This window comes from Tupaia chinensis, unplaced genomic scaffold (genome assembly GCF_000334495.1).
Source record: "Tupaia chinensis unplaced genomic scaffold, TupChi_1.0 Scaffold000063_1, whole genome shotgun sequence".
Classification (NCBI taxonomy): Eukaryota; Metazoa; Chordata; class Mammalia; order Scandentia; family Tupaiidae; genus Tupaia; species Tupaia belangeri.
The window spans coordinates 4554664-4568505 of NW_006159521.1; the positions used below are offsets into that span (position 1 = coordinate 4554664).

The 13842-nt window shown below is 43.6% G+C and overlaps 1 pseudogene; it reads right to left on the minus strand.

Moving 5' to 3' along the window:
- LOC102490529 (alpha-enolase pseudogene) overlaps positions 1-5153 on the minus strand; it is a 38282-nt pseudogene extending 33129 nt beyond the window's left edge.
- Between the last annotated feature and the right edge of the window lie 8689 nt (positions 5154-13842).

Below are 13842 nucleotides of genomic sequence, written 5' to 3' on the forward strand. Positions count from 1 at the left end.
TCCCTCGGTCGTTCGGGCGAGCGCCCCCGCCCTATAGCAAAAACCTCCCCAAAAAAAAAAAAAAAGAATTGCTGGTTCCAGGGTTGGGAACAGGAAGCAGAATCCGCCTGTGTATTTACGACAGAATGACATTTAATACAGGGCCAATTGACTTATTAGATCATTGGGAAGACTAAAGGAGTGGACTTCAGTCTGGGCCCCTCCCCACGACCCCCAGAGCACTGCAGAACTGACCAGGAGAGCCACCTTTTCTTCCCAGTCAGGAGGTTGCCCCTGGAGCTCAGGAACGTTCTGTAGTCACTGAGAGCCTGCGATAGGAAGTCACTGCCCTAGCCACGGCAGTCTGAAGCCCCCATGCTGCGGGGTGAACACTAGTGAGGCACTGAAGATGAATTGCACATCCTAGGCCTTGTTGCCCAGCAGAAAGCAGCCACTCTACCTCACTTCCGCCTTCCAAAGCTCTCACAAGCGCCAGCAATTGTAGAACTAATTTTCTGGCAAACTCCTTCCCTCACCCATAAGAAAGAGCTTCTCAGGCCAGCCAGTGGTGTGGTAGTTAAGGGGGCTAAAGCCCATAGGGTCAACTCTGTGGTTCATATCTCTGACTCAGTGGCCTGAAAAACATTCTAGACACCTATGTGTACATGCCCACAATCTCAATATGAGGGAGAGTTGGAGAAGAAGAGGCTGTGGCATGACCATCCTCCCATGAGAGGTCTTTTCCACTCTTCCCATCCTGTCTCTCTCTCCGGCAAGCACATGCACCCTTTGGCAAAGTTATTCAGAGAGAGAGAGAGTGAAAGTAAGAGCAAGCTTCTCTAATGGATGCCAAAGGAGACAGCCTTAATGCTATGGTTGCTTGCAAGATCCATGCCTCTCATCATGTTGTCTACCTACTCGTTTCTGGCGCCATCATAACCTTTAACGGGGCCCTCATGCAAATAGTTTACACAGTCACCTCACTCATACTGGAGAATAACCTTTCTAACTTAACATGCACAGGGAACTTGGACTTCACCAGATACTGGAGGGAATGCGAGGATGAATTAGGATCCCTCAGACTGGACAGCAAGGCAGGTTTGTTAAGGAAACTTTCCCTTCAGTGTGCTGAGTGCTCAAAGAGGGTGTGGAAGGGCTGGGGAGGGTGGGAGAGGACACACAGAAGTGCGGTCACGGCCGGGAAGGAGGCATTTCCCAAATAGCCTCACCCTCAGAGCAGCATCCCTCGATCTACCGTGTCCTCCTCCTTGCCCTCACTCCTCTTGGCCATATATCCTTCTTTCCTGCCCCGCCCCTTTGCTTAGTCTTCCTTCCCTTCTCCAGTTCCAAATATGAGACTCCTCAGGATCCTCTATTGGACCCTCTTCTTTTTTCTCTTGCAGTTTGTCCCCTTGCAACGACATTCATGTCTGTGGGAGTAAATGGCCATTAAATGCTAACGACACTCTGCACCTTTTTCCCCCCAAGCTTACACAGTATCTTAATTATGAGAAGTTTTTTATATTTGCTAGAGAAAGAGACAAAGAGAGGCAGGGAGAAGGAGAAAGCATCCCAAGTGGGCATAGTCACGCCAATCCCTACTCCTCCGTTTCTCTCTCATGTCAGGATTTGGGGCAGTCATACACACTCAGGCCTGGGATGTTTTTCAACTCACCAGGGCTGGAACTCAAACTGCAGTTGACCATGTGGAATCAACTTCCTTAACCATCAGGGACCGGCCAACCCATATCTTTTTTCTGAACTCGCATATCCAACTGTTCAGCATCCCTCCCAGGAGATCTTAAGAGCCTCTGAAACCTAATCACTCCAAAATAGATCCCTTGACCCCCTCCCCTGCCGTAGCTGGACTCCTCTGTCTCAGTAGTGGTACAGCCACCCATCTCGCCCTCTGTCCTCCTAAATATCACCTTTCATTCCTCCTACACGCGACCCATCGGCACGTCCTTCAGGGTCACGTTCCAACATCCAACTCTAATGTCTGGGCCACCACCTAAGTGTAGGCTCCCATCCTCTCTGTCCTGGACTATACAGTAGCTTCCACCCAGTGTCCCACCTCCACTACGGTGTCCCCCAGTCCATGCTCACAGTGCAACACAGGCAGTCTTCTAATAACGCGAGTGCCATCATGTCAGCTGTCCACCTGAAACTCTTCATGGCTTCCGTGGCATTTCGAGGGTTTAGAAGCCACATTCCTTCCCTTCTATTCTGAGTCTGTGTGCTCCGGCCCCTATCTGCTCCCCAGACTCCTCTCCTACAGAGAACTGTGCAGGCGGTGACAGCAAAATCGCTTCATCTCAGGTCAGGAGACACGGCAGTGTTGACAGGACCAGTGAGCCAGGGAGGCTTGAGGTCGGGACAAGGGACAGGGGACATGGCCTCCTGAGCACTGGTAAGGTTTGCGGCCCAGCAGTGTCGTCAGCACCCGTGGACCAGACAGACTCAGATGCAGCGCAGTGGGCCCCAGGCAGGGTCCCCAGCAATCAAGCAGGACATGGGACTTCATGGGACTGCAGGACAGCCCCAGACTCTCTGAGGTCAGGCCCGCTCACTCTTGCACGCTGGTCCAGGGAAGGAGCAGGCAGGCGAGTCTACTTGAAAGGCGAGAGAAGTTATGGGGAGTTTGAGCTTTCAATTGACTGAACATTTATAAAAAGGAAGACTATTTTAAGACACAGAATTACTTTAGTGGAAAGACTAAGCTTTTATTTCTCTCTCCCCCTCTTTTCTTGAACTCTATCACATAGAATGGGGTCTACAGAGAAAGGCGAAGACAATTATAGGAAGTTTCAAAAGTTGTGTATTTTGAACACAGCTTATTTGGGAGCATGTGTTTTATACTCACCACAGATCCATTGTTGATATTGCTGCCAACTGGAAAGAAGTTAAGCTAAATTATAACAATAGTCATACCTGGGATGCGTGAGTAAACTTTTTAAAATATATTTTCATTCCTCATCTTTCTACAATGAGCATAGATGCTAGAAAAATCAGACTAGACGTCAACATTTTTGAAGAGTTCAAGGTTCTGTTTATGTGTGAAGGCTTCTTCTCTGCACTCTTTACCCAGGGCTGCCTTAGAGGACTTTTCTCACTGTGTTGTCACTACCTGGCCTCTCCCGTGGACCGTGAGCCCTTCAGAACACACGCTGTCTTTTCACCTACATGTTCTCAGTACCAGCACAAGGCACGACTACTGGAAATTTAATAATTATTTGTTGAATCAAACATTCCTCCATTACAGATTCATTCTTTTGGCATTACACACTGTTTTTAGAACACTTTTGCTCAATTGCCAATTTTCAACTGAAGAGTCTTATGTCAATAGTTAACATAGTATCATATAGATGAATTTAACAGATCCTAGAGAAATGAAGCAGTAGACAGTACTTTTTGATTGTGAGGAGGAGAGGGAGGAAGGCTTTTGGGTTAGTTGGTCCATGAAGTGAGGTAAGGTGGGGGAAGGTAAAGCCAGGGCCAGGGGAAGGTGAGTAAGGGACTTGCTTAAATGCAAAACTTTAGAGGGCTCAAATAATTCAGTGCTCAAGATAAATCATATTTTAATGCAACTTTTTAACATCGAAATTTATGCATGAAATCCACAGTGAGCAAAATTATCAAAATCGTTAAATAAAAATAGGATCACTATTACTAATTTTTTCTTTTGCCTCAGGCTCCAATGTGGCTTAGCACAGCACTGTTACTGATTTTGTCTTTACTTAAAATGTTGGTTTTTTCATCCTACATTTTTTTACATTAAGTTTTACTTTTTTTTTTTTTGGCCATAGGGCATGTACACTTACTAGAGAGAGAGTGAGAGAGTCAGAGATAGAGAGAAGGAAAGTAAGGAAACACACCCCTGGGGGACGCCATGCTGCAGTCCTACCTTTTCTCTTCTCCTATTGGGATTTTGGCCATGCATGGACACGTGCCTGGCATGACTTTAAAGCTTCCAAGCCCAGGACTCTAATCATGGTTGGCCATGTGGGGGTTAAGCACTTCAACCACTATGTCATCTGCTGGTCCCAAGAGTTGATTGCTCTCTTTTTTTTTTTTTTTTTCTGAGAGGTTTTTGCTATAGGGCACATGTGCTTGCCAGAAAGACAGAGAGAGACAGAGAGACAGAAAGCGAGAAATCACCCCCCAGAGGGGATGGCCATGCCGCAATCCGTTCTCCTCCATTCTCCTCTCGGGATCTTGGGCACACACGCACATGTGCATAGCATAAGTCTAAGTCACCGGATCCAAGACTCAAACCATGGTTGACTACATGGGAGTCCAATGAGATAGCCATTACGCCAACTGTTGATCCAAGTTTATTGTTCTTAATGCTGCACTAAAATGTTTATCCTAATGACTTGATGACTGAATCTTGGATACCACCTGAAATTTTGTACTCACATAGGGGCCTCACTTGTCTGACCCTAGTCCCAACCTTGAGTGACTGCCAGGTGTGGGAACTTTGAAGGGACTTCTATGAATTCATGGAAAATGGAAGTAAAGTATGAATTTATTTTGGTGCAAAACATTTTTGAAAATCATGTGTAATTTTTTTGTTAATACATGTTTCCCATGAACTTTGTTAAGACCCCCTGAGGGGTGAACTGGGATTAGAATGAGGGGCTTTGAGAGTCTTCCATACACTGTACGTCCCCTCAGTAAGAAGCAGCACAGGGTATGAATAGCCTACTCTCTAGGACAAAAAAAGGGGTCTTGTCCGTGCCTCCCACCAAGTGTCTGAATCCACTCAGGCCACCACAGTAAAGCCCCCTGGACTGGACGGCCTAAATGACAGAATTTCCTCTCAGTTCTATACACTGCAAGACTGCGATCAGGGTGCCAGCCTGGTTTGGTTTAGCTGAGGGGCCTCTTCCTGGCTGGTTGAAGGCCACCTCCTCACTGTGTCCTCACATGAGCGAGCACACTGTCCCGTGTTCCTTTCTGGAAAGGTGTCAATGCCATCCTGAGAATTGCACCTTCATGATCTCATCCCGCCCTCATTGCCTCCCAAAGGCTTCACCACCAAGTTCCATCCAGCTGGGCCTTAGGAATTCAGCTTACGAATTGGGGAGGGCCCAGCATTCCATCGTGACACCAAGGATGACATCACTTCTGATAATATTGCCCATAACTACAGGGGTACTAATAATTTTCATAATGCCTTACTTAAAGCATGTGCCATGTTTTCTTCCATTCCCTCCTCCAGTAGTCACAAGAGGCCCATGAGCAAGGGCGAGTGGACGTCCTTAGCCCGTTTACAGGAGAGGAAGCGAGATGCAAGTTGGTAGAAGAGACGTTGTCTGAACCTCGGCTTCTGATTCCAACGCAGTATTTTTTTCCTACCTCGATACCATTCTCTCCCTCTCCCTTGGCTTGTGAAGGGCATTTTATTTATTGTACTTTAATCTCTATGATATTCTTTAGTGTTCTAACAATGCTGTAAGGTAGACAGGACAGAGACCCTGTCCCCATCTTACCGATGACGATGCTGAGTCTAAAAGACATTTTTCTCTCTCAAATCACAGAGTACATGAAAGTCAGGTTTTAGCCTCAGGTTCTCTGACCTTCCCTCCTCCCAGAGAGAGTGGAGAGACAGGCCTACCTTGTTGGGAGGGGTGGGAAAGAAGAAGCATCCTGCCTGCTTGCCCTGGACTGCTGTAATGTAGAAGTCTTCCTGCCAAGGCTCTGGCTACGGCAGTCAGCTTCCTGAGATAGGAGTGTGGGCATGTAGGCAAGCCATTCATGCCTGCTCCAGCCTTTATGGAGGCCCTGCCAAGGCCTCAGTGCTCAGTAGAGGCCATGGCAGGTCTCAGCTCACAAAGCACAGATGTCTCCCTGGACCAACTGGGGGAGAGCCAGGCTCAGTTCTTCATTTCAGCACTGCTGGTCAGCTGGGAGCAGGATGAGGGTCTCTGAGAGTCTTCCACACACTAGACATTCTCCCAGTAAGAGGCAGCGCATGGGCCCCGGGCCCTAGCAGGACCTGTAAAAATGCCAACATGGAGCAAATGGGCCGTACATCTTGAAATGCAGTTATGGCACTAGGAGGAAAATGCTGGGAAGAGAAAGTTGGTCCCAGCCAAAGACACTGAATCAAAAAGGAACAAAATGAAATCTCTTCAGGAAGAGTTCACGCAGTGCCTTGTACAGGACACAGCCTCTTGAAACCCAAGGAATCAAAGGCCTTCCTCTGTTTAGTTGAGTCGTGACGACTCTTTAGAAAGAAGGGTGGTAGATAGACGTGTTTATGATTCAAAAGGGAAAATGAATACATGCCAAAAGTCTCATGACTGTAATATTAAATATAAGTAATTGAGAACAACAATGTCAGAGGTGACTGTGAATTGGAAGCAGCCGATAGTACAAGAACGGAAAGGAATCACCCTCCCCAGAGAGCGTCTACACTGTGAAGACGCAAGTGGACCACGGCTTGTCTGAAAACAGCAGTTCGCCTCTTCATCCTCCCATGCTCTCCTTCCTGTGTTCCCTCCTCTTTCCTTCTCTTCCTCCTCTTTGCTTTTTTCTCTTCATTTCTTTCTTTCTCTTCCCTTCTCTTCTCCTTTACTTTTTTCTTTTCCCCCATTTCATCCTCTTTCTCCTCTTTTTTTTCCATTTTCTTCTCTTTTCTTCTTCTCCTCCTTTATCTCCCCTTTCCTCATCTTTTAGCCTTTTTCTTTGCATGTTCACCCCTTTCCCACTTTCCCTTCCTCTATCTTTTCCAGGAAGATTTTGTTAGGCTCCAATTTCCTTTAGCTGTGTGATCTGAGATCACCTGGAAACTCAGAATTCTCCCTAGAAACCAACAGGCTGCACAAGAGGCTTCTTGGAACATAAAAGGAAAGCACGCATGCTGCTTGGACGGTTTCCAAATAGGAGTATTAGGCGGCTGTTAAAAATAATGACCTGAGAACAATGCAATGGCATGAAAACTGTTTATCCCCTACATTTGAATGAGAAAATTACAGTGCTAAATTTTATGTTCAGTATGTATTTAAAAGCTGCCAAAACATGCATAGGGAAAGCCTAAATAAAAATACACTAAAACGTTAATAGCCGTTTTCTTCTAGTGTGGAAACTTTGAAGGATTGTTTTCTACTCTTCATCCATTTCCAATTTTTCTTTTTTTCATTCGAAGCTGCTTTATTAAGTATAGACCATTCATACAGAGCTCTCGCATCATCCCACAGATTGTTTACTAGTTGAAAAAGGAAAAATCCTCTCCAGGGAAAAGGATTATAGTTACTTCCTTAAGGAAATGACCCTACTTCACATCATAAACAGGGAAACAACCTGACTTTGTGGGTCTCCTCTAAGTTTTCTCTAGTAGGCAAATACAAGAATGACAAGATAAGTAGTCACATAGTCTTGCCAGAAACTTGTTGTCGGGGCCCAGCCCACTGTGCTCCAGAGTTGCACCCTGCAATGGGCCGTGGTCGGTGCCAGCTGACAGGCAGGTGTTCACACAGTGTCATACCGAACTTCTCACATTACATGACTCGTAGCATCCCGCTTGGCTTTTCAACCTTGAGACAGGAAATTCGTACTAGGAAGAAGGCCTGTCTGGAAGCTTTGCCTAGCTCATCATTACATTGCTATGAGAAAGACACTATTACCACTCCCACTCTACCGATGAGAAAATCAAGACTCAGAGAGAGTAAATGACTTACATAGCAGCACACAGAAGCTCAGTAATAGAATCTGTTTTTAATTCAGTTTGATCTGAATTATCCATCATCCCAAATTAAATCTAAAAGCATCAAAGTTCTGAAAGCACCGGACAGGTTGAAAGCGACTTTGAGTAGTGAAAAATGACAGAAACCAGTTTGGTTGAGTTGGGAAAGAAGCTAGGGAGCTGCATGTCCCTAGTATTGAGTGATATTGGTTATTACTAGTGGTTTCTGAAAATATCTTTTCCTGGGACCAGGAGGTTACATAATGATAAAAGTGCTGGACTCCCACGTGGCCAGCTGTGGTTCGAGTCCTGGACCCAGCAGCTTGAAAATCACACCAGGTGTGTTTGTTTGTGCATGCCCAGAATCCCGAAAGGAGAATGGAGAAGAGACTGTGGCATGGCAATCCCCTTGGGAGGTGGGTTTTCACTCTGTCTCGCACTCTCTCTCTGGTGAAAGCGCACACCCTACGGTGAAAACCTAAAAAAAGAAAGAAAAGAAAAGAAAAGAAAATATCTTTTCCTTTGACACCTTAGGTCAAAATATTTCCATCTATAACCAAACTATTACTATATTTTTTTGGAGAGTTTTTTTTTTTTTCCTTTTTGCTACAGAGCACGTGGGCTCACCAGAGACAGAGAAACAGAAAGCGAGAAATCATTCTCCAGGGGGGATGGCCACACTGCAATCCCTTCTCCTCCATTCTCCTCTCGGGATCTTGGGCATGCACACACACACGCCCGGTGTGAGTTTAAGCCACCGGGTCTGGGACTCGAACTGCAGTTGACTACATGGGAGTCCAGCAACATAGCCATTACACTAACTGCCAGCCCCCAAACTATTAATATTAAGAACCCTAGGAGTTAGTCAGTGCACATTACCATACACTATAAAAAGTAGATACTTTCAAGATTTTTTAGTGTGTGTCATTAATTATTTTTACTTACTAGTAAGACAATTTTACAATATTTCAAGAAGAAAAATAAGAATAGAATCTAACTACCATGTCATGTCATTGAATCATATTTTTCATTGCTCTCTGCAGTTTTTCATACATACATATATGTATGTTTTTATGTAGCTATACTCATACATTTATGAATTTTTGTCTGTCACTAACATTTTATGTACTTTTTAAATTTTCTATATTTAATACTTATCATTTTCAGTAAGTGACTATTATTTGTTAAATAATTATTTGTGGGAGTCCAGCACTTTAACCACTACTATTACTTGTTAAATTAACATGGCACTATTGTCTTTATTTCTCTGTTCCTGGGCATTTAGATTCTTTACCATTATAAATAATGATGCTGTAAGTATGTTTTATGTATCACTAAATTATTACCTCAGGACAAATTCCCAAAGTCAGATTAAAGGTACCAAATATATAAAATAAGAATGACTCTAAAACGGTGATGCTGAAGTACAACCTAAAAGGAATGTGGAATATTAGAACTGTAGGTAGGTAAATGTTTAATAAAGTCATAAATAAATGACATCAGCAACGTAAGTAAATCTTATTTTGAATATTTTTTGAACTGGGAGATTTCAAAAAATTCATTGAAAATGGAATTAATGTATCAGTTCTTTTTTGGTCCAAAAAATTTTGAAATCCATACATAATTTTTCACAGTATGCATTTTGCATAAACTTTTTGAAGACCTCCTTACATAAACTGTTTAAGAAAAAGAACGTTGGCCTTCCTTTGTTAAATGTATATATCCTGGTCATATTGACTGAAGACAGGATGTCAGAGAATCAGCCATGTTTATTCCATTGGTTTGAGTTTTACCAAATATAGATTTCCAGGAAGGAACATTCTCCTGGATACCAGCCCCGAGACCTGGCTGGGGAACAGGTTGGGATGAGCAGCCATTGCAGTGACCCCTGGGAGCCCAGTCTCTTTTGGAAGCACACGGGATTTCCAGGACTTGTCTGCTCTCCTCGCTTTTCCATATCTTCAATAGTTCCCCAGTTCTATGGGTATTTCCTCTTCGCTCAGCATCTCTTTAGTTTAAACTTGCATTTCTTCCAGATCTCTTCTTCTGATTCCAGGCTCGAGCAAAATCTTAGAGAGTAGATACACCACAAACCTCTCAAAAGAAGACACTTGAAATGAAGAGAAAAGCTAAGTCCCCAAACCAGCATGTGCATTTAGGGGAAACAGGAGAGAGCCTTTAATGAAACAAATTTATATAACAATTCTGAAGAGGGACAGAAAACCAACAAGAACACAGAGCAGACACCAAGTATGGCACAATATCCCCAAAGGCAGTAGAAAGCTTCTGATACAAGATATTTTGATGGAAAATTAAAAAATAATTTCAAACGGGAGGTTGCAAAGATAGCAAAACACAGTATGGAACTTACAGATGTAATAAGAGAAGCAAAGGCATCAACATTGGCCTTTATTTTATTTTTTAGAAAGTTTTGTTTGTTTGGTTTTTTGTTTGCTTGTTTTGCTATAGAATATGCACGCTTGCCAGAGAGGTAGAAAGGGACAGCGAGAAATTACCCCCCAGAGAGATTGGCCGTGCTGCAATCCCTTCTCCACTCTCCTCTCAGGATCTTCTGCACACATGCACCTGTGCCCAGCGTGAGTTTTAAGCCACCAGGTCCCAGACTTGAACTGCAGATGATTACATGGGAGTCCAGAAATCTAACCATTACACTGTCTGCTGGTCCACTGTAGGTCTTTTTATCTGCATGAAGAGCTAACTGCATAAAGAGCTAAGAAGCCCATGCACACCCAGCTAAAATCCCCCCAAATTGTACCAACATTCAATGCAATGCAAAAGAGAGTGAGCAACCTAGACAAAAGGAGAGGTGAGTTATGGCAAGTAGGCAAAACAAGACCAAAACCATTCAGGCCAGTGGCAAAGGATGTAGAAACAGGGAGTAGCAAAGTGAAAGGAGAGTAAAAGCAAAGTGCTCATATTATGGGAAAAGAGTGTTTCTCAACAGCAGCCTTTAAAAATAAACCACCAGAAAGAGACCTGCCGTAATTGAAACTGAAAGGACAAAGACAAGCCCTTCTATGTGATCAGATGCAAAAATAAGAATTATGTCACTCTTCACCCATCCCGAGTTGGCCCAGAGCAGCAGCCCTTGGAGGGACATCCACCGAGAGCTACGAGAAATCAAGCTAGAACAAACAAGGACAGCTTCTTGCCAAGATTATTATTCTCCTTGGAAGCACAAAGAGAATGTTCCAAGACCTACCCAGAGGACATGAAACGATTTGTCAACAAAGTCCCTCAGACACAAAGATCACTTTAGAAAGTAATGAAGATTTAAAGCTCAGCAGAGGGAAATGAGAAATACCAGAGTTCGGCATTTTTTTTTCTTAAAGTTATCTACTAGCAATTAATATTCATTTTATCAAAATATACTGTCGCATGTATGATGTTCTTCAGCCTGAGTGCTTCCTGAGTTTACTGTTCTGTTTAACATACAATAGAGGGTTGACCCTTCTTTTTCAATTAATCTTATAAGGTCAGAGGTTTGAACTTCCTAAGATGAATTTATTTAAATGATGCATTCTTGTGACTCTAGAAATTGTGCTTAATGCACTGCTCTGCAAATTTCGTGCACTCCATAAGTGTTGGTAATAATAAGAAGGCCTTTGTCAAAACCAGGAAAAGTTTGTTTTCCAAGGGGCTGTATTATCATGCTCGCTGAACTTGGGTTTTTTAAATTAATATTTATTTTATCAAAGTAATACATGCATATAGTTTAAAAGTCAAATAGTTCTAAACGGCTCATAACAATTTCTAAGTAATTCCGTGCCCTACCGCTCCACAATCTTTCCAATTTCTCTCTTGAGGCAATGATTTTGTTCTTTCAGTTTTTTTCTTCTGGCATTTAAGCATTTAAGCATACGCATTTCTAAATAATATGCATATATTGCTCTCTTTGAATTAATGAATTTTAAGTGTTAACTTCTGACTTTCTATGGTGATAGATGGGGTCTTAGCTCCTTTCTCTCTGCCTCCCAATCCCTATCATATTTGGGTGACTCACTATTCAATTACCGTACTGTTCCGTGCAAAGCTATTTCCAGCTCTGCTCTGAAGAGTATTGCATCTGTTCTCTTCTTGTCTGTGGTGGACTGTCTTTGTGTTTTGTTTTGTTTCTTTCCAGGTTATTAGTTGTCTGCATACATTGCTAACTTTCCCAACATCTTCCAAAAGCTGTTCAGTATAATTTTCTACACATTCAGCCACAGCAAGGAATGCATCTTTCTCATTTTTCTCTTGAGTGGAACCACCTGAAATACCTACATCTTTGTTCCCTCCTAGTCTAGTGTTGTCTAGACCAGCAGAACAACGTCATGCTAAGAATTTCCACTGGTTTTCTCCTAGGCTGGATTCCCAGCCCTCTAGCTTTGTTGTGATGTCATTTAGAAAGCAAAAGTTAGTTTGATTCTTCTGCTTTGTGTGCACCTGCTCATTTTTTTTTCTTTTTTCTTTTTTCTTTTTCTCGAGAGGTTTTCACTATAGGGCATGTGCGCTCGCCAGAAAGACAGAGAGAGACGGAGAGACAGAAAGTGAGAAATCATCCCCCCAGGGGGGATGCCACACCACAATCCCTTCTCCTCCATTCTCCTCTTGGGATCTTGGGCACACACACACACACGTGCCCGGCATGAGTTTAAGCCGCCGGGTCTGGGACTTGAACTGTGGTCTACTACATGGGAGTCCAGCGACATAGCCATTATGCTAACTGCTGGTCCCAGCACCTGCTCATTCTCACTAGCAGCCTGTTGGATTTTTTTTCTTCCGGCTGCACTAGGAAATTTCACAATTGTGCATCAGCGTGAGCCTGTTTTCTACCATCGCATGCACAATGAGCCCTTTCAGTCTCGCAACTTGTGTCTTTCCATTGTAGGAAATATTCTTGAATCATTTTCTTTCATTATTTTCTCCCCTACACTTTTTTTTTTTTTTTGAGAGGTTTTTCACTCTAGGGTGCGTGCGCTCGACAGACAGACAGAGACAGACAGAGAGACAGAAAGTGAGAAATCACTCCCCAGAGGGGATGGCCACGCCGCAATCCCTTCTCCTCCATTCTCCTCGGGATCTTGGGCACGCACGCACACGCACCCAGCATGGGTTTTAAGCCACCAGGTCCCAGAGGCGAACCGCGGTCGACTATGTGGGAGTCCAGCGACATAGCCATTACGTTAACTGCTGGTTCCCAATTTTCTCCCCTACACTTACCCCCATTCTCTCTAGGACTACTGGGAATAAATAAGTTGATTTCTTGACACTACTCCCGCCTCCCCCCCAAAAAAAAATCTCTGTAAAAATGCTTTTAGTGGGGCCAGCAGGTAGCTTGGTGGTTAAGGTGCTGAACTCTCACACGGTCAGCTATGGACCCAGTGACTTGAAAATTGTGCTAGGCACATGTGTGTGTGCATGCCCAAAATCCCAGGGGAAAAAAAATGGAAGAGAAGGGATTGGGGCATGGCCATCTCCCCTGAGGGATGATTTCTCACTTTCCTTCTCATTGTCTCTCTCTCTCTCTCCAGTAAGCACACATGCCCTATGGAAAAAAAAAAAACTAAAAATGTTTTTTAAATAGCATTTATTGAGATTTCTCACTCCTTCTATGATGTTTTTAATTTTCCTAAGTGGGCCATGTGTGTACCTGCATATATGTGATCTAACTATTCCTTTTTCAGAGCATTCTTCTCCAGTTTCACACGTGCACTATCTTCTTTTATTTCCGGGAACGTTAACAGTGGTCAATTGTATGTTCTATTCTCATATAATGTGCATTGTTCTATTTGTTTTGTTCTCTGTCTTCTGTGTTAGATGTCCTCAGATATTAAAGAACCCTTAATTTTTCATAATTGTGGAGATGGGAATAGTGGGTTAAATTTGAGATTCACCGTAGCATGTTTTTCTGAAGAGCTGTTTAAGGAAACCTCTTATGTGAATATTTTTGCGTCTTTCCTCTTGGCCTTGACTTACATCTCAGAGAGGATTCTTCCCAAACCTTGCCTGGAAGGTAAAGTCTGGCAGATAGCATTCTGGAAGCTGAGTCCGACCATAGAAGGCATGGAATCCCCAGCATCAGTTATGTGGTTAGACATTCATTGCCACATGCTATGTTTCTCTGCACCAAATCCAGAGAGCTTTGCTATTCCTGCCCAGAGAAGAAACCA